This window comes from Heloderma suspectum, chromosome 1 (genome assembly GCF_057233095.1).
Source record: "Heloderma suspectum isolate Gila_16-S chromosome 1, 16-S_ref, whole genome shotgun sequence".
NCBI classification, from domain to species: Eukaryota; Metazoa; Chordata; class Lepidosauria; order Squamata; family Helodermatidae; genus Heloderma; species Heloderma suspectum.
The window spans coordinates 119,655,466-119,677,474 of record NC_139458.1 but is presented as its reverse complement, the minus strand read 5'-3'; the positions used below and the strand labels follow the sequence as shown (position 1 = coordinate 119,677,474).

General features: G+C 42.4%; 1 protein-coding gene across 1 annotated transcript in view; it reads left to right on the top strand.

Annotated features, from left to right (window-relative positions):
- Positions 1-22,009, top strand: part of PLEKHA7 (pleckstrin homology domain containing A7) — a 297,172-nt gene that overhangs the window by 78,285 nt on the left and 196,878 nt on the right. The gene's annotated exons all lie outside the window — the stretch shown is intronic.

Sequence of the window (22,009 nt, the reverse complement as noted above, 5' to 3'; positions counted from 1 at the left end):
AACTTTACTGACAACTGGCCAAATGATCAAAGAAATCTTGGTAGAAATCCAGGGATCTTTTGTGCATTTTTTTTCTCCTAGTAAGAAGAACATTCATTGGATTCACCCCTTGCTCAACTTAAGTCCTGTTACCATGTACCATGGCATCATCAAGATCACGTTTGCCATACTACTGACACTGAAAAAGCTATGAATGTGTGGGTGCAGACCATTTACGAAATGGTAGATGTCTTGCCCTCCAGGGAGTGGTGTTCCTGCAATAACAGGTCTCTTTCCTTGTCCCCCTGTCATCACGGCAAACATTTTGCTAATTGGGTATAAGGTTCTGGTAGAATCTGCATTGAAATCCATCAAATGTCATCTATGTGCAGAAGCAGCCTTAGGCACATGCAGTTGGTGCCACTACAGATGTGTCTCATGGTTCATGTCTGGGTCTTATTGAAATAATGGGATATGTCTTTTGATTTAGATGGGGATGCACATCTCCATCCAAAGCCACTGGTAGTTGTGCACAACTAGTTATACATTACCAGAACTGGATTAGGGCCTTTGTCAGTATACATTCTTTAGAGAAGAAAAAAAATACCAACAAAAAAGCATGATCAGGCTGTTTTGTATGATGTAGTACTAAGTTACTCTGAGCAGAAATATACATTAGATGCACCAAATAGATAACCTGCACACTGGTGCAGGTGCATTGCTAATATCATTAACATCTGTTCAGAATATATTTGTCATGCAGCAATTTTTCACAAGGGGACTATGCAATGTTTGCTTATTTGTTTTATAAACTATCACATGTTTGCGCCCTTGGTTTGGAGCTTGAGGCAAAGACATATGTATCTTATGTATACTTCAGACTCCAAAAGCTATGTTAGGGTATAGGAAAAAATATCCTTAATTTTTATTATACTTGGTCACTTGAATCTGTTTTTCATATCTTATCCTAACAGAAGAGACAATCATTTTAGAAATCTGTTAAGAAACAGCCACAGTGGGCTGTATGTACATTTTGGGGATAGTGCTGAAACTGTAAAATGTGTTGTTGAAAGTGTAAAAACAAACTACATTAAGATGGGTCAATATATTTGGATGCCTGGATTCTTTGCAGCCTATTACTAGAATTAATAGTACCATATATGCCAATTGTGAAAGTGAATTTTCTTTTTGAAATTGCTCTTAGCAGCAAAGAAGGCAATCACTTTAACAGACATGAACCACTTACTGAAACTACATAGGCTTTTTATTACCAGAATTGGTGATGATGGTTTGAAATAAGCCAGGACTTCAAAACTCAACACACCTTGATTTGTAATAGCATTAGATTCCTTACACACAGGATACCTATTCGTGAATTAGAAATGGGATTAGAAAGCACATAGGAAGTAATAATTGGATCAGACCCCAAACCTATGTATTAGGGTTTTATGTTTGTCATCTTATGGCTGTCATTCTTGTTGCTCTGCTTCCTTCTCTTGCTAGAGAAATCTCTGGTGACTCTTAACAACTCACATAAACCTTGTCTTATTTCCTTCCTTATGTTACATGGCTCTTTTTGATTTTTGGAAATGTTGCCAGGTCACTGTTAGAATTAATTTTTATGTATAGTTTGTTTAGTAATATATATACCCTTTCCTATCCTGAAGGCTTAGAGTGGAACATAACATAGAATAAAACAGAATTAAATTCTGACATAAAATACAGTTCTAAAAATCGTTACCTATTTTTTTACTGAACCATGACAGAAACCAGTCAAAATAGAAAGGTCTTAGGATCAAACACTATACACTATGGAAAGTTTCCTTCTTTCATACATTTTCTTTCTTTTTATTAAGCAAAAGCAGTCACTGAGGGTACAAGTTTCAATGGAGGAACAGCCGGGGAAGATGTTGCTTAACCCCCTTTTCTTCCAGCAGTTACCCACTCAATATCCGCCAGCTGCTTTTTGCTGAGCAGTGGAAAAGATATTGGTATCTTTCCATCCCAAATGCTAGGACAAGTAGCTGTGGGTGATTTTGAATAGAAAACAACTGGAAGAGAGAGGAGGTAAAAAACCTCTCCCTGTGCTGTTCCCTAACTGATACTTGCAGTCTTAGAAGCTGATTTTGGTTTAAAAACAGATAAGGTCAGATAAAAGATAGATGTGATTGCATGTTTTGACCCTTTAAACCAGGAGTGGGCAACTTGTGGCCCTCCAGATGTTTTGGCCCACAACTCCCATCAGCCCTAGCCAGCATAGCCAGTGGTGAGGGATGATGGGAGTTGTAGGCCAAAACTTCTGGAGGGTCACAAGTTGCCCCACCCCCTGCTTTAAATCCTTGAAAAGATACTCAGTTTCTATAGGGAGGGAATTCCATGAGAGATGAAAGGCAGCTATAGAAAATTACCTTCTGCATGCCCTTTCTGTGTGAACCTGGCATAAGAATGTTAATTGTTCTTAGACATTACAATGGGATAGTCATGCAAAGACTGTACCTGAGGGGGGGAGGGGTTGGGACTAAGCCATTTGACTTTATAGATCAGTAACAGCACTTTTAATTGTGCCTGGAAAACCATAAGAACATAAGAGAGAAGTTGAAACAGAAATAGTGTCCCACTCTGGTTAGAAGGTTGGCTCTCATTTTTTGTATTAGATGTAGCTTCCAATAAGTGTTCATGCGTAGCTTCATATAAATTACGGGTGGACAACTGGCCATTTTTACCTCTTGAACCCCATGGGCCTCATTCCCCCTGAAAAAAATTCTGAAAGTTAGCTGTTGGCTGCTGAAATTTGGTGGCAAACTGTTCAGTAGCACTTTGTGGCACTGCAAGGGTTAAATTTAGCTTGTCTGCAAGCTAAATTTGACCATTGCAGCACTTTGTAGTGGCTACGGAGAGCAAAAACTGTCATATTTAGCTTGCAAACAAGCTAAATTTGACCCTTGGAGCCCTCCGCAGTGCTACAGACACAGTTTTCTTCCTTAAAATTCTTTTTTTTTCACTGCTGATGAAGTTGGTGATGTGGTGTGCCGTGGTGGGGCACACACCAGGGTGCGTCTGGAGCCATATGCATCATCCTGCCGGCCGCATGTTTCCCACCACTGATATAAATCAATTACAGTTCTAGATTCTTAAGATTACAAAGACATGAATGATCGTCAGCAGGTTTCCATCTGATAGAAGGGTTGCAAAGACTTTTTATTTGGTGGAGTGGGTGAAAGATGTCCTTGTCCACCACTGGAGCATGCAATTCAGGCATAACAGCTCTCTGTGTAAGTGAAGGTGGGAGACTAAGGGTGCAATTCTATACACTCTTATCTGGGAGTAACTCCCATTGACCTCAATGGGACTTACTTCTGAGCAGATTGCACTGTATAACATGTGAAATATAGTGTTGAAGCCCTCTGCCCCTAGCCACCAGGCCTGTCAGTCATCAAGTCTTGTATGAAATCATGTCTGGGCTTTGAGTAAGGGCTAAATCAGCAAGATCAGCACTCCCTGAATTAATAATTGTAGTCAGCAAGAGACCTAGCCCATGGTGACCACCATGCACCACAGGCCACCACAAGCAGCACAGGCAGCAAGTATGCCTGGACAGGATCATGGTAGGCCATGGAGCCTGGCTAGGGAATAGAGTTGGTCTTGTATTCCTGCCTTTCTTCCACCACACTGCACTGGCACCCATTTTCTGGGTTAAGCTAGAGACTTTGAGGCTTGCATATTACCCACTCAGGTTTAGAGTTACAGGAACTCTCAAACTCTGCCCTGGAGGCTGATAGGTTCTGACATTTTTTTTTTTTAATGACTCTGGGGGATTTTCCTGCTGGCATAACTGCTAAACCTGTCAAAGTCCTATTCAACATCCTGGAATGGGGAAATGGCTTGGCCGATTGACACAATTGCTCCTAGATGCCCTCTCCTGTTGGATGAGCCCACTCAGTCCCTTGGTTTTCTGAGGAGCTTGGGGCAGTGAAGTGGCAGGGGCAGGGGCAACAACTGGAGCAGCAATGATGAAAGAGTCATGATGAAATTTGACTCAGCACAAATGAGAGCCTACTCTGTGTCAGTGATGACAGCAAGGAAAGCATACTTTGCCAATGCCTTTGCATAAATCTAGTGTCATCTGCAGGATAGGTAGACTACAACTCCTAGGGACTGAGTCCCATTTGCTTTGCTCTTCACAGATGAAATTGTTTGCATTGGTTCTGACTTAGATGCCACTTTAATCACATCTAAATCCATATATGTAATTAAAGTTTGCACTAGTCCTGGTGTATTTTGTTGATTCCTGGAGATACAAATCCACAGTTAGTATTATAAAGAAATGCCTGTCTGGGCTAATCTGATATACCTCTGTGTGAGTGCACGTATGCATGTGTGTGATCTACTGGAGGTGATGGTGGTGGTAAATGATTCCTTGAGAGAATGGGTAGTCCACTCCTGAGGCCTTGAAGCCCTTGAGACCATTCCCTTTGGAAAAAAAATATTGGAGCATGTAATGACAACTGAGTGCCAGATATTTTTAGACGATACTGATTATTTAGATGCTTTTCAGGCTGAGATTTCACCAAGTTTTGGACAGAAGCTGCTTTGGTCATCCTGGTGGAGGACTGACCTGCACTGGGAAATGGACCAGGAGAAGTGCATCTTGTAAATATCCCTGGATCTAGTGGATTTTAATGCCATGGACCATGATATCTTCCTACTGGAACCAACTGAAACCAATTCAGATAAACAGGACAAAACTGCTATCCTTCAAAATCTCACTTGGCATTTAAACTAGAGCTCCCTAATACAGCAGAATCTAAGCAAGCAACTTTATTTGGAAAATAGATGCTAAACTCATCACAATAGGCAAATGATGAATTTCTAGGTGGAGACTGCAATGAATATACTTACTTATTTGTTTATGTAAACTGTGTCAACACATGCTGGTGTACCATGCTTTATAGAACACACAATACATTGCATAAATACAATGTGAGAGTTTTCATAGCTTAGTGGCTAAGAAACTGAGCTATGAAGCAGGAAATCTCCAATTTGAATCTTGTCTCTGCTGTGAGCTTACCAGGTGACCTTAGGCAAACCTCATGCACATTCTCTGTCTCTCTCTGCCTTTCTGCCTTATCATACAGGGTTGTTGTAAGGATTACAACTAAATAATGGATGTGAAACACTTTGAGCACCTAAAAATGCTATGCAGATGTTAAGGCTTATTGTTAAATTCAGTTGCTTGATTTTTGTTAATGATGGTTAACATCTAAAGTCATCTAAACTACTGTAATTGTGTTTGAACAGATAGCACTATCATGAAATAACTCACTTTGCAGGCAGGCCTTAAGGAAAGTATCCAAAGTCTAATCTACATCTCTCAGATAGCATGACTCATCAGCTGACAGTCTAAGAATCTTGTTTCATTTGGCCAATTTAAGTTTGCATTCTTAGTACTGGCATGTAGCAGGAATGTGGAATTATTTGAAATGGAAGTGCAATTCCTTGCAACACACATCCTCACATATTCTGGGAGTTCAGAAACAATGCATGCAGTCTCATTTGTAAGGTAAAAACATCATCTTTAGTCTCATTTTTATTTTTCTTGACAATAGCTTTATGGTCATAGTTTAGGAAGTTTAATTTTAAATAGGGCATTCTAGAGAACAGCTTCAGGCCAAAAGAGCTGCAGGCCATCTTTAACATTTTGACATGTTCTCTTTGATCCTAGTGAGGTGTCAAGAGGGTTTTTTTGTCAGTTGAAAAACACAGATTTCTGCTTATCATTGAATGGTTTTTAAAAGCTGTACATGATGTCAAATGAAAAGGATTTTGATATGCTCAGGAGACCCAGGGTCAGTACTGCAGTTGAGCTTCCATTCCATTGCATCAATGGGACCCACTGCTAGCAGAATGGGGTGTTAGTGCTGCCTAAAGCAACGCTGGAAATGAGCAGAAACACTTGTTTCCGGATTGGGGCAGGTCAGTGGAACACTCTTCTGCAAGCTCAGCTGACCTGTTCCATTTTGGAAATGAATGTTTCAACTAGCTCCCTGTTGTGCTAGCAGTTGGTGCTGCTGCAATGAGGGCAGCATTGAATACTGCCCCCAGAATTGTAACAACTGGGATTTTTCAGTTGCTCACCACCAGGTACTTTCCTTTCCCCTCAAAATCCAATGTGTCAACAGAGACGTTTGCATAGCCTCTCATAGAATCATAGAATAGTAGGGTTGGAAGGGGCCTCTAAGACCATCGAGTCCAACTCCCTGCTCAATGCAGGAATCCAAGTCAAAGCATCCCTGACAGATGGCTGTCCAACCTCGTCTTGAATGACTCCAGTGTGGGAGAGCTCACTACCTCCCTAGGTAATTGGTTCCATTGTTGTATTGCTCTAACAGGACGTTTTTCCTGATGTTTAGCCGGAATCTGGCTTCCTGTAACTTGAGCCCATTATTCCATGTCCTGCATTCTGGGATGATCGAGAAGAGAACCTGGCCTTTCTCTCTGTGATAACCTTTGAAGTACTTGAAGAGCGCTATCATGTCTCCCCTCTTCTCAAGGCTAAACATGCCCAATTCTTTCAGTCTCTCCTCATAGGGCTTTGTTTCCAGTCACCTGATCAGCTTTGTTGCCCTCCTCTGAACCCTTTCCAGTTTGCAGCCTTCTTAAAGTGTGGTGCCCAGCGCTGGACGCAGTATTCAAGATGAGGCCTAACCAGTGCTGAGTAGAGGGGAACTAGTACTTCACTTGATATGGAAGCTATACTTCTATTAAGGCAGCCCAAAATTGCATTTGCCTTTTTTGCAGCCACATCACATTGTTGGCTATTCAGCTTGTGATCGACAACAATTCCAAGATCCTTCTTGCTTGTAGTAGTGTTGAGTCAAATCTCCCCCATCTTGTAACTGTGCATTTGGTTTGAACTGTGTACTTATGATTTCTCAAAGATAATAGAAAGTGGTTCTGAGAGTTCTTCTGCCAGTTCCTTTATTACTCTTGGATGCAGTTCATTTGGCCCTGGAGATTTGAACTCATTCAAAGTAATTAGGTGTTCCTTGACCATATGCCTATCAATCTGAAGCTGGAATCCTGCCCCTTCAGTCTGTACTTTGCCTTTGCCAGTGGGGTCATAGACCCTCTTTTGGGAGAAGACTGAGCCAAAGTAGGAACTGAGCACTTTTGCCTTTTCCTTGTCATCTGTTATCATTTTGCCATCCTTACTTAATAGTTGAACCACCATCTTTCTTTCCTCTGTCTTTTACTATGCGTGTATCTGAAGAAAGCCTTTTTGTTGCTTTTAGCCTCCCTCGCTAACGTCAGTTCGTTCTCAGCTTTAGCCTTCCTGATGCCATCCCTGTAATTCTGTGCTACCTGCTTGTACTCTCCCTTTGTAGCCTGGCCTTCTTTCCCCTTCCTGTATGTGTCCTTTTTTGTTTTCAGGTAATCTGTAAGATTTTTATGAAGCCACATTGGCTTCTTCTGTTGTCTTCCACCTTTTTTCTTATTGGAATTGTTTGTAATTGTTTCTTTAGAATTCCCCTTTTTAAAAACTCCCACCCATCTTGGACTCCTTTTCTCGTTAGAGTCACTTGCCATGGGACCTTACTGAATTTGTTAAAATTGGCTTTCCTAAATTCCAGGGTACGTGTTTGGCTTCACTCAGCTTTTGCTTCCTTTAGAACCAAGAACTCAAGTATAACATGGTCACTTCCCCGCAGAGTTCCCATAACTGCTACTTTATCCATTAAGTCATCTCTGTTGATTAGGATCAAGTCAAGGATAGCAATCCTCTAGTTCCTTCCTCCACTTTCTGCAGGAGGAGGTTATCAGCAACACAAGTCAGGAATTTCTTGGAGAGGCCATGTTTTGCAGAATTTGTCTCCCAACAATTATCAGGGAAATTGAAGTCCTCCATCCTTGAAACATTGGCATTTTGTTTTTCACAAGTTTCATCCTCGTCTTCTCCTTGGTTGGGTGGCCAGTAGTAGACTCCGACCACCATGCTTCTTTTATTCTTTGCTCCATTTATTTTAACCCAGATGCTCTCGATGGGGCTACCAAGCTCCTCCTCCTGTATTTCTGTGCAGAGATATGTATTTTTTAACATATAGTGCAACTCCACCTCCCTTTCTGTTGCTTCTGTTCTTTCTGAACAAGTTATATCCTTCAGTTGCTGTATTCCAGTCATGGGAGCCATCCCACCAAGTTTCCGTTACACCTATCAAGTCGTAATTTCCCTCCTGTATTAATAGTTCAAGTTCATGCTGTTTGTTTCCCATACTCTGGGCTTCAGTATATAGACATTGAAGACCATGTGCTTTATAGTCTGGCTTTCTACCGACATGTTTTTGAAGACTATTATTGGGCGCTATTAGAACTGTTCTCTCTGTTGTGGTGCATGAGCCTTCATCCATTGCTACCCACAACGTTACGTCTCCCTCCCCTGTAGGATTCCTTTTAAAGCCCTCCTGATGAAGTTCTTCATGCTGTGGTCAAACACATTCTTCCAAGCCCTTGTGTGGTGCAACCCATCCCTTGCCAACAGTCTGTCTTCCAGGAGGTTTGGCTTGTGGCCTCAGAATCCAAATCTCTCACGTTGGCACCACCTTCGTAGCCAGTCGTTCACCCCGGAGTATTTTTCTTTCCCTTTCTATCTGGAAGGATGGATGATAAAACTATCTGGGCCCCAAAGTTCTTGAGTTTCCTTCCCAAAGCTTCAAAGTCTGAGGTGATTTCTTCGTAGCTGTGCTTGGTGGTATCATTTGTTCCCACATGGATGAGAAGAAAGGGATACCTGTCAGTGGGCTTTATGAGCGTAGGCAACCCTTCAGTCACATCTCTAATCCATCCTCCTGGGAGACAGCATACCTGAAGAGTCCATGGGTCTTTGCGATATACTTGGGTTTCAATCCCATGCAGTAAAGCATCTCCCAGTACTACTACTCTTCTCTTGTTGTTGTAGGCCTTGGTTTCATTGCCTCTGCTTGACTGACCTTCAGCCTCTTGCTTGCTCTCAGGCTGGGTCTCTTGTAATTCTTCCTCTGCAGGCTGTCCTCCAGTCTCATCCTCAAGTACCTGAAAATGGTTCTATAGTTCCACTGCTTCCATTTGTGCAGAGTGACTTCTAGTTCTTCTGCCCCTGTCACCCTTTTCCAAGGCGCACCCTCTACTTTATTTTTCCTTGCCTCAGCATTTTCTTCTTCAGCCTCAACTTGCTATTGCTCTTCTAACTTCTGTACTTCTCTTTGGTGCTGTAGTTCCACCGTTCTGTCTCAGAACTCTTCGTCTTCTCTTATTCCCTAGAGTGTTGACATTCGCTGCTCTAGTCCTCTTACTGTTTCTTCCAACAGTGTAATCAACTTGCACTTGTTGCACGTTTAGGCCACGTTGATCTCAGGCAAGAAAACAATCTCTCAATCTGTTTCAGAGTTCAGTGTCCATTCACAGATCTCCGTCGTTATTGCAAAGCATTGTTAAAAACATAGTCAACAGCTTTAGGTAGTATGGCTCAAAAGGGGTTATGGTTGCCAGAAAATCACATGTGTCCTGTCAGAACACGAAATGCAGCAAAACTTTCAAACTTCAGAGAGGAAGAGCACTTAAGCCTTTAGGCAGGGATCTCTAATTGTTTGGGGACCATGGGCACAATTGGCATTTTAAAGAAATGTCTTACATAGGACCTCAAAATGGCTGCGCTGTGTGTGTGTGTGTGTGTGTGTGTGTGTGTGTGTTGGGAGGCTAATCACAAAATAAGTGCCATGTCAATCACAAAATGTGGTCAGTCACAAAATGTTGGGAGGACTTCTGTGCTCTTTCACATTGTGTATGTGTGTGTTTCCTCATACACCAAGTGAAAATACAGAGAGAGAATGTTTTCCCTCCATGCTAGTGAATGGTGCAGTTTCTTGATTGACTTGCCTAGGTGTGTGTGTATTTGGAGCTGCACTGCTGAAAAATGGCTGGAAGGCGGCAAGGGGGGAAGGAAAGGAAAGGAAGGTTCCTCCTATGCAAGCACCGGGTCATTACTGACCCCTAGAGGGACGCCGCTTGTGCTGGCGTTTTCATGGCAGAATGTAGCGGGGTGGTTTGCCATTGCCTTCCCCAGTCGTGTCTACCTTTCCCCCAGCAAGCTGGGTCATCTTTTTACCAACCTCGGAAGGATGGAGGGCTGAGTCGACCTGAGCCAGCTACCCGAGACCCAGCTTCCACTGGGATTGAACTCAGGTCGTGGGGAGAGTTTTGGTTGCAATACTGCCACCTACCATTCTGCACCACATGACGCTCTTGGCAAGGGGGGAACCTACCACTAAAGACGCTTGGTGGGAAGGGGTCACCCACCTGTGCATATCAGCCATTTTTTGGCAGTGCAGGTTTTTTTCCTATGCAAGTGAATAGAAGTATTTCTCCATTGCCTTGCATGCGGGGAAAGGTGAACTGCTTAAAAACAGTGGGGGAAGTCAACCCATATCAAGGACCCTGTTGCCTCAAGGACTTCCTCCTCCCACAGCCATTTTTCGGCAGTGCTGTTCTTCCCCTTTCCCTGATGCAAGTGAATGGAGTGATTTCTTCATTGTCTTTCATGAGGGGTGGGGAAGTAGCAGGAGGCAGCCAGAGTCTACCATGTGCCTTAGTATAGCCTCACAGGCACATTGGTGCCTATGGGTGCCACGTTGAGGATACCAATCTTAATGCATATTCTTTACTGATCATGCATGCCATCATTTACCAAGCTCTTTTAATGTGAAAACTCAATATATTTTAGTCTCCGTTGTACAGCTGCACTCCCCACTTGCACATACACTTGTACAATCCACTATGCGCAATGCCCACTGTCGCTTGCACTGATTATGTGCATTAATTTTCAATCTCTCTCAACCCTTCTATAGACCATCCTAGCTATATTACATTCAGATGGTCTTGTAAGGGATATTTTAGAACTGCATTTCTCTTTAACATGTTAAATATAGTACTCTTTTCAAGCATGGCTGTGCTTGCAATGTGCTAGTCTAACAGTGTTATTGTCTACCATCTTTGTGATGTTTAAGTTTTACTGGCAGTGGATAATGCAATAGAAGTTGGGGTGGATGAATTGGCTATCGCTCATACTTTCTGTTGATAGTTCCATTTATTTTTATTTTCCTCTGAAGAGAGAGAAACTACAAAGACAGCAAATAAATCAATATTTTGCACTGAATTAATCTTTCATTTTCACATTAAAACAAATAGCTTCAGTGTGATTTTACATAATCAGTAAGAATTTATGAGGAAAAACATTTTTTTAAAAGCTATAATACTAATAAAGTAATTTATATGGCTGAAGGCCTTTTGTCTCCTATTCTTTTCAATATGTTAACTGGAACACATATGCAGTCAGGCCAGTGAATTTGTGTATTGCTATGAATATGCAAAAACATTAGATATGGTAGATAAAATAACATAAATGGTGCAATTTGGTTTAAATTGTTTTTTTTTTTTAAATATAGCTTCCTTTACAGAATTCAAGGTCATACATCTTTGCATTTCCAAGGGAATCCTTTTCATGGAGATAAAAATCATGTTTCACCTGCAGTCTTGATCTTCATTAGCTGATAGGAGGGATTTGCAGCATTGGCAATAAGTTCTTCTGGTTGCTGGCTGACTGCCAAACCAGGCTGCTGTTCAAGATACCAGGTCGCTCGCTCTTTTTCTCTCCCTTGTTCTCTTCTACAGCATTCCATGCCCTGTCTTTGCTAGAAGAATACTGTACAGGATTTTATATCTAGTTGTAAATAAAACCCGCTGTTCCTTGCTTAGAAAATTATACATTTGTAATTTTGTGGTGTGTGCTATTCAGAAGGGTGCCGATTGTGGGAAATTTTGCTGTTGGGGAAGAAGCAATCAGATATGCGGTCAGAATTTTAAGAGCAGCTCAGAGTGCACTTGGTTTTTATTTGGTTGGCTGCTGAACGATGCTGTACAGATAGATGGATGTGTTTTAATACTCCAGTTTTAACATAAGGAATATGAAAGAAATGTAAGTGATTTCAGTACAGAAAACAATGGGGAGTAAGTCTGGATTTTCAAACTCTGTTTCTCAGCCGGAACATCTCTTCTTCCAGGTGTCATGCAGGTATGTACATGTTTAGGTTTTCATTTTGTTGATGTATTTAGCCTTGTAAAACTGCACTGTGGTGCCTGTCTTGCCAGTGGCAATATGAACACTTGCCTGAAAACTCTTTGAATTGGAGAACAAAGGCAATATTCAACGGTAAAATTCTGATGTGTTTTTGTGTGCTAATTTCTAGTTGGTGTTTTAAAAAAGATGTTACATTTTAAACTGGCAGTTGACCTTTCATGATCAGGTATTTGAGGCTTCCTAATCGCTTTGAACAGAGCTACGTTTGAAAGTGATGTTTTTATCATAGATTTTTTTTCTGAACAGTGTGCTGCATTTACAATGGTTGTTTTTCATGCTGTGTCTGTTACATGGAGTGGTGTTATGTTTCTATTAAAAATACTGTTTAGTCACACAGAACATGATCCCAGTAACTCTGTTTTGACATGACTAACTTAATTATATTTTCAAAGCTGTAGGACAAGACAGGGTTGAAATATTTATATGTGGGAAAATTAGTGAATGCTGATCTGAAGAAGGATTCTCACATCTTTCTGTGTTTTCCTCAGTTAAGCGAGAGATCAATATTGAATTTAAAAAATAGTTTCTCATTGTAACTTTTTCAGGCATGTTGGGACATGGCTTGCTGGTTCAAAGTCTTCTATGAAATGACTTTTCCTTGTGTTGATGACTGGTGTAATAAGGAACAAATAGGAGTTAAACAAGTTTTCTTCTCAGCTTTCACTAGCTATCTTTGGTTTCTGGCACACCTTTGTAAAGGAATGCAGTCTTTGTTTACTGTGTCTATGTCAGAAACCTCTTTCTGGTGCAACATTAAAAAAGAAGTGAAAACTAGCGTTTAGCTAGGCTTTCTGTACAATTACTCATGTGTTTGAAATGCATTTGAGGAAGAGAGTAGGAGAACAAGTTTAATCATTAATGTGTTCAAATCACAAGAATGTATTTGGCAGTAGAACATGGGATGTTTGCACTTAAGTTAGCTTCTATTAAATCTCATAAAGGAGTCATGGTAAATATTCTTGGGTTAGCTTGCTGCTCATATGACAATTGGTACACAGTGTAGAGAGCATCCATCATTCCCTGTAATAGCAAACTCAGGTGGATGAGTGCCTATCAGTTTGGAAGCAAAACAGGGCCACCCCAAAATAAGGTAGTGATTTCTACATGCTTGGGACTCTCTAGTTACACAGAACTATATACATTTGTAGATAAAAGAAATATTTTAAGTAATTCCAAAATGCCCTGACAAGAACTTATAAGCATTTGAACCTATAGAGAATTGTCTAGAGATGAAATTTCCTGGTTCACATTAAACATCAAAGACATGCCTGCCTTGGCTACTGCCTTTTGTTTGGGGCTAGGGACTTGTTTCTGCCCAATCACAGGTATGCTAAAATCCTGGATTTTTCCATCATTTTCTAAGCTCTCACTCCTATCTTAGGGAGGAAAAAAAAGTGTCTAAAGGAACTAGAAGTGAGGCGAACTGTGTGAGTCTATCAGTTAAGTCTACAAACTTATACACACTTATCTGGGAGTACGCTCAATTGAAAATAGTGAGACATTTCTGAGTAGATATGTATAGGATTGCATTGTATGTCAGTGTTTGAGAACAGCTAAGACAAAGAATGTTAGGTAAGGCTTATGGTTAGGGGAATATGTCCATTGAGGTAAAAAAATTATCCTCCTTGTACCATAGAGGGATGTTTCAGGAGGAAGGAAAGGAAAAAAGTACATATTTTCCCTTTCATACTCCCATATAGCAATAAATGCTCAGGTTCAGGGTTTGCAGCCAGCCCTAAATCAAATCCTTCTCACACCACAAGGGAAGACCTTGCTGGGGGGAAGGAAAAATGTGTCCTTTGTTTTCCACCCTCCCCCCTTCTGAAACTCTCCCATGTGAGCGGCCTTTAGGCACAAGCACACTGAACTACAACACTTCTGTTCCAGGCTGGCTGGCACATTCCTCTTAAGGAGTAGGGATATACTGCAACATTTTGTTGTAGGTCCCACTTGTTAAAACCTGTTTTTCCGCCTGTGCACACACACACGCACACATCATAATCCACTGGCAATATTAAAATAATAAAGCAACACAAATAGAACTTCCCTGCAGACCTTGCTGCTGAACATGGCAAGGCCAGGATCTGAGGGTGCGGGGCTGGTGCACATGAGGACATGGGGGGAGGGCAGCATGCCTCATCCCTGTTCCCAGTTGTAACTCGCATGTGTTCTGGAGAATGCGTGAACAGTGCTTTACTGCTGTCAGAATCTATAATGGTAAAGTTAATTTGTGTTTTGATTTATCCATGCTTAGTTTTAATATTTGGATCTTCTTGTTTCTGTCTTTCTTAGGGTGGATGGGGGACATGCAAATCATATTTTTTTTGTATTTTGTATAGCACTCTGCTTGTTTTTGGGCTTGTCCCCAGAAGCACTACATCTCCGTTCTGCAAGCAGTAGGCACCGCTTGTGGAAGGGAATTGGTGGGGCTGGCCACTGGTGGAGTAGAAGCAGAGGTGGACCTTGCTCATGGATGGGCAGCATTGGATACTACCCAGAGTTCTAAGGATTACTGCAATAATTTATGTGAAATGCTTCAAGTACTTCAGAAAAGTGCACTACAATTATGGTGATGATGATTAATAACTGGTATTAGTATACCTTGCTGTATTACTTAATGTGCAAATTCTGCAAGGTGTGTGGAGGGTGGTGGCAGGAAAAATATGGACAAATATCCAGCATTTTCCTCAGGAGTGATGGTTTTATGTTGGCAATAAGTGGAACATTGCTGCTATCTCAGATTATTGGCTTGAATGACATCAGAATCCTGTTAATTTATAACAATTCTTACCTTGCTTCATCCTTGTGTTACATAGAGGCACTTGTAGGTATATCATGGGACAGAGTAGCATGTTAATGAAGTATCAAAATATCTTCTCTTTGTAAATGAGCCCCACCAAAGTCATTGGCATTGATTTCTGGTTCTCAGTTTAGGGCTCTTCCAGCAGTACCTTTGAAGAAGATATTTGTATATCCATCCTCCATTGTCTATAAGCAGTCCCTTTCCACCCACACAATAGTGAAAAAGGTGTCTGAATTTACTGACTTCACTGATTTATCTTAAGTTAGATCTGTTGTTTGTTTAATTAATTTATAGACTGCTTGACCAAAACAAAAAAAAATCTCAGAGTAGTATACAACATAATCATTTATAATACAAAACTTCCTCAGTTAAAACGTTTAAAAACAAAAGATACAAAACATCTCAGTTAAAAACTTATAACATAAAAAATATACATCCTCAATTAAACATTTTAAAATCAGAGAACTAACAATCAACAATTGTTGATTGGGCAGCACAATCAGTCAGGGAAGGCATGGATAAAAAGTTGGTGTCTCCTGCATACCAAGAGAGAGTGCATTCCTCCAAAGGGTGCCACTATTGAAAAAGCCTGCTTCTGGGTTGCCACCAGGTGGCAATCTGCAGGTCACAGTACAACCAACAAGGCCTTCTCTGACAATCTTAGTGATTGAATATTGAGGAAGGTGGTCCACCAGGTAGCCTTATCCCAAGCTCAGAACTTTATTTGCCAGTGACAAAACCTTGAACTTGGCTCAGTAGCTAATAGGTACAGTATAGTTGCTTCAACACCAGTATAATACGTGTGTGGCCAGGCGTCCTGGTCAGTATTCCGGCCACCATATTCTGCACTGGCTGTAGCTTCTGGATCAAGCACAACCGTAGTTCCAAAATAAAGCACATTACAGTAACCTAAACATGACTTTACCAGTGCATGGACTACAGTAGCCAGGCTATCCCTGCCCATGAAAGGGCATAGTTGGCATACTAGCTGAAGCTGGTAATAGGCACTCCTTGCCACAGAAGTCACTTGGGCTTCTAATGACAGTGACGAATCCAGGAGTACTCCCAAATCACATACTTGTTCTTCCTGAGAACCTCACCTAGAATAGGCAAACTGATAGCATATAATTAGACCAGATGATGCATTGGACATATCGCCAGATACTATACTAAAAGCAGCGTTCAGGTTGACATGTTACCCCTTTGAATGTGTTGAGTTGGCTGAACAAGCACTGGACCATCTTGGGTTAATATGGGGATGTATTTGTGTAAAAATCATGGACATTGCCTCCCAAGACAGAATTTGAAAGCTAGCCTGCTAACATTTTACGTTGGGATACTTCAGACTACTGTTTCTGTGAGTAAAACTGAGGTACTAGAATTCCTGCATGAGAGCAATGCCATGGCAGAAACACATGAACTGGCTGTGTATCTAATCCACTTTATCCTCAAATATTTAACATTTTTCCTTCAAAGCTACATTATGATCTCTTTCAGTGAAATATTCAAGAAGGAAAAATGATTTAATAGAACAGTTCTTTCTCCATAATGTAGTAATCAGTAATAATAGTGTCCTTATTCTAGCATTCATCTCTGACTACTCAGACTCAGCCTTTTGTTTAAAGATAGGAAGCTGAATATGAACTTGAGCACACTCCAGGAGAGAGTGGAGGACAGGAAGGCCTGGTGTGCTATAGTCCATGGGGTCACGAAGAGTCGGACATGACTTAACGACTGAACAACAACAAGGAAGCTGAATGCAACATTTTTTCCTTGAGAGTTAAGTCAGTGCAATCATATAGCATGCTGCTGAGTCATATTGCATATGTTACCTTGTATGATAAGTTAACTGAATAAATTTAGGCAGGGATCATGGAAATGTATTTGTAATGGTGGCAAGGACAGGAGGCGGGAAGCTTGTTTGTTACAGTACCATTGCTGTGGATCCTTAAGTTAATCAATAAAATAATAGCCCATTTAAGTCCCAGCACTTTGTATCTTCTTTCTTCATTTCTTTTCAGTGCCAAATCTGATCCCATCACTCATCTCAGGGTGATGGGGTAGGAGCTTCTTTGTGCTTGGCCATGGGAAAGATGAGAGCAAGAAAATAGGTGTGTGGCACAACTGGGCCAATCAAAGATGAGCTAAAGCAGGGCTATTTAAGCAAGGTAGCTTGTCCAGTGTTTTCTCTTTGCTAGTCAGCACAGCACCCTATCTTGTATATCCATCAGCGTGGGACTAGCTGGTTGTCTGTTGGGACTGTGTAAGAATCCCCCCCCCCCCTTTAACCACAGTTAGACTATTGCAGTGTGCTCTATATGTGGCTACCCTTGAAGAGCATCTAGAAGCTTCAATTGGTGTAAAATGAGGGATTAGGCTGCTAACTGGTGCATGGTATCATAGCACCCCAATACTGTAAAGATCTACACTGGTTGCCAGTTGTTTTCCAGGTTTAATTCAAGTTGTTGGTGTTAAGATTTAAAGCTTTAAACAGTTTAGAGCCTAGCTATCTGAGGGACCACCTATCCAGCTGACTACTTGTGTGCTTGATCTTTGGCTTCCTGGCTTATCAAATCTAGCCAGGAAAGGTTTATTGGGTGGGTCCAGGAGGTTGTAAATGCCTCTTGGAGAGGCATCTCTCATTTTGGAGAGAGTAGTCATAGCTTCTTTAAAAGGAGTAGTATTTTTATTCATTCATTCATTTCATTTCTATACTGCCCAATAGCTGAAGCTCAACCACTCCCGAAGAAACCTAACCTAGGCCTGGAAGATGTCAGTGGTTATAGGCTGGTGGTTATCACACTCTTCCTGGGCAATGTGTTTGAGAGAGTACTGGCTGGCTAACTCCAGTTACTCTTAGATGAAAGTACAGGTTGCTTACCTGTAACTGTGGTTCTTGGAGTAGTCATCTGTGAATTCACACATATGGATTATGTGCCTGTGCAGAACAGTGATGTGGAACATTCTAGAGCCAGAGTTTTAGGCTCACCCCCTCTGTACACACACTAGGCTTGACTCCTGCCTGCCTCTCAGTTCCAAGTCCATCACAGCAGATTAATGAAGAAGGCAAGGCATCAAATCAGGGAGGAGGGTGGTTGTGTGAGTTTACAGATGACCACTCCAAGAACCACAGTTACAGGTAAGCATGTTATCCTCCTTTGTGGTTTCTGTGACTCACACATATGGGTGAGTCTGGTTTGTGACCATCTCTGCTGCAGAAAGATTGGCATTTTGTGTTTAGTGCTGTAGCAAAGAGGTCGATAGTCAGGATGTCCCACATGTCGAAGACCTCAAGTGTGACTGTCAGATAGAGCTCCCACTCATGAGGGGTGGTTCCTGACCTGCTGAGTGAGTTGGCAAGAGTGTTGGATAGTCCTGTGAAGTGTATGGAGGGGGCAATATGGGGACATATGCACCACTCCCAGAAATTGAGAGTGAGTTGAAGGAGGGGAGGGATCTCATCCTTCCCTGCTTGTTTATGTAGAAGACAACCATAGTCATTGCAATTTTGACATCCCTTAACATGAGATTCATGTTAGTGCTTTGGCAACAGAAAGATGCTTGAGGTGTAGGGTTCTCTCCTGTCAGAACAACAGTCCTCTGATTGTGAGTGAACCACAGTAGGCTCCCCAGCTGTAAAGAGACACATCCATGGTGATTATCAGGGATGAATGGGGAATCTGGAAGTTGAGCCCCATAACTGGTGTGTCAGAACCATCCACCATTGTAGGGAATGCTGGACTGAATTGGGAAGATATAAGATATGCGTCTGGGGGTCTGTTTCTGGGTTGAATATTCATAGGAACCATGACTGGAGTGGTCTCACATGGAGGCGTGCTAATGGAGTTACTGAGGTGGGAAAGGCCGTGAGCCTTAGAAGGCATTGGATGCTGGTTGCTCAGCCTTGGCGGGTAGCCTTTAGTTCACATGCGAGGCATCGTAGGGTGTTCACTCTGTCCCCCGGTAGGTAGGCATGGGCTTGAGTGGAGTCACGAAATGTCCCTTGTTGGGTTCGAGATAGGATGAAACAGGATTTTTCTTTGTTGACCTGCAGGTTGAGAGATTCCAGAAGTGACAGGGCAATATTGGTGTTGGCGCTGAGGCAGTGGTGAGGGAGGCTACAAAGAGCCTGTCATCTATGTATGGAAAGATGACGAACCCTTGCAGTCTCAGATGTTCTACCACTACTGCCATACACTTCATAATGACTCTCGGAGCTGTGACTAAGCTGAAAGTGAGAACTTTGAACTGAAAGAGTTTGTTGCCCAAGGCAAGTCTGAGAAAGGGGCGAGAAGCAGAATGTATAGCAATGTGGAAGTAAGACCCACAAATATCTGTTGTTGTGAACTAGTCTCCCCAATGCAAGATGGGAAGAATGGAGGAGAATGTAGTCATCCTAAATTTGGGAGGGGTGAATGTAATGGTTTAAAGCCCAAAGGTTGAGTATAGATCAAAGACCATCATCTTTCTTGGGCACTGTAAAATACCTGGAGAAGAAACCAGTTGTCCTTGCTGAAGTGAGTAGTGATTTATTCTCTTAGAACCAGAGTAGGGTGAGTAAAGCGGAAGATCCCCATAGGTAGCAGGGGCGGGGAGGATCTTCAAATTTGATGGAATAGCCTCAGGCGATGATGAGTATACCCACTTGGTGGTGGTGATGGACCTCCAGGCAGGGAGAAAGGGTTTGAGCCTGTTCTGGTGGGGAAAAGCTGGTGGTTCGGCTCCTCTGTAGGACTTAAAAATGCCATTTGGATTGGTCGGGATGTTTGCACGAGTGGGTTGGCAGTATTTATTCTGAAAGGGGCCGGATCTACATGGCAATGAATGTGAAGTGCTTTCATGTTTAATGCAGATTTTCATGAAATTGGCTTTGCTCTGTCAGGAGCACATGAAACAAAAAATGTGGAGTAAACACAACCTTAAAACCTGCTTTTCACAATTCAAACCGTACTTTAATCTGCCTTTGCAGTTGAATAGGTGGAGTCCCGCTAGTAGAAGTAAATGTCATCAACCCCATAGAAGCTGCTCAGCCAATGAGAGAGACTGCTCAAGGAGGTTTAATGGAAAAGATGAGTAATGTTGGATCGTTTACTACCACCTCTTCCCCTCGCATCCACCAACTGTGAACCAGCAATACTGAAACCCAGGGACAGACTGACAGGCGAGCAGACAGGAGGCACGTAGGTCCTACATGGAGGGAAAGAGCTGGAATTGCCTCCCTCTTCTAGTGCTCTGGAGTCAGCAGCAATGGCAGCTACTGCTGCCTTCACTTCCACGACTGGAACGAGTCTCCTCCTCCTCCCCACAAACACACAGGAAAATCACACACAGAGGACTATTCTGAAGGGGAGACATGAAAGAGTCAGAGGCTGCTTTTTGTGAATGGAAAAAGCAAACTGCTGCATTACTCTGAAGGGGTGACTCAGCATGATTCTGCGATTGCAGAGGCTTGTTCCCAGCCCTGTCCATGTTCCCTTGCTCCACTGGCCACTCTTTCTCCTTCCCATTTATGTATTCCTTAGTTGTAGGTGTATCGCACAACTATGAAGTTGCAGGTGTATCGCCACTGCGAAATAGCGGCTGCCCTGTCCTTTCTTCTCCCTCCTCTGTGTATTCCTTAGTTGTAGGTGTATAGCGTGGCTATGAAATACCTGCCGTCTGCCCTTTCTCCTTCTACTCTGTGTATTCTTTATCGTGCGCTACATATAAACTGGCTATTCCACTATTGTGAATGAAACAGGGCTACTGATATTATGAATGTAAAAAGGAGGCTACTCACTGTGAAAGCAGCCCTACTGCAAATGGGGAAAAAGAGGGAATGGGCGGGGAGTGGCCCCACCCCTTGACCACCTCACTGCCAGGTCACAGCCACATCACAGAGGCACAGCCAGGATTTAATGTGGAGGGATGGGGCATATTGCAGGGGAACTGCCTGGGAACTGCTTTAAGTAAAAAATACGGAGTAAAAGGACTTTTAGAAAACGCAGCTTTTCAAGAGCGATGCAGCTTGTTGGCTGCAGATTGGTCATGATGTCGTGTGTCCCTAATGACTTTAAGGTACAGCAGCATCAGAGAAAACCTCCCGTGTAGGCAGGCCCCAAGGTTTTTTTGAGAAAAAGGAGGAGTTAAACCCAGAAAACAATTGAGCCTTGCTTGGAAGCTCTTGGTTCGGGCCTGAGTTGTGTTGGTGCTGAGGTGGCCATTGGCGTTTCAAGTACAGATGTGGTTGGTTGGTGGAGGTTGCCAAGGATTAGAATCCCATTGCAATCTTTCGGGCAGATGTCCTCATTTTGTAGATGCGGTCAAGGGCGTCATCTGTGGATGCACTGACAAGGCCTTGACCGTTGAATGGAAGTTGAATGCTTTCTCAATCTGGCATCTTGGTAGAATCCTGCAGTACGAAACCAGGCATGAGTCTTAAAGAGATAGCAGCTGCCATAGCCTTGGAGACACATTCGGCCATATGGCAGGCCATGTCAATTTGTTGTCCTGCTAATCTATGGGCTTCAACTTGGAATATCATTGCTAGGTTTTTAATGCCTTCTGGGAGACAGTTGAAGAAGGTTGCTGCTTTTTCCCCTTAAGAACTGTTGGTAGGCTGCCATGCATACCTCATAGTTCACTCCATGGAGTGCCAGGGCAGCAGTGGAATAAATCCTGCATTCCATTGAGTCTGCTTTTCTTCCCTCTGAATCTACAGGGGCAGAGTGAGGCTTTTTTCTCATATTCGATTGGGATGCTTTTCCTAATATGGAGTTTGGTGTGCATGCTTGAAGAGGAAAGAACAATCTTCTTCCTGGACCCTGTATAAGTTTTCTACTTTCTAGACATGGGTGGGAGAGTAGAAAGCTTCACCTGCATATGGATTTATGTCATTCAATGGGGAGAGGGGATTTTGATCCCCTACAGTGGCATCCAGTGAGGAGGTTGAGGCCCCGACAGACAATTGGAAGATGAGTCTGAATAATAGTTGTCCTGTGCCGAAGACGGGGCATTATGCAGTGTCTCAGTGTTATGGGCCAATGATGGCTAGGTGAGTTGTACTGCTGGCGGTGACTGCG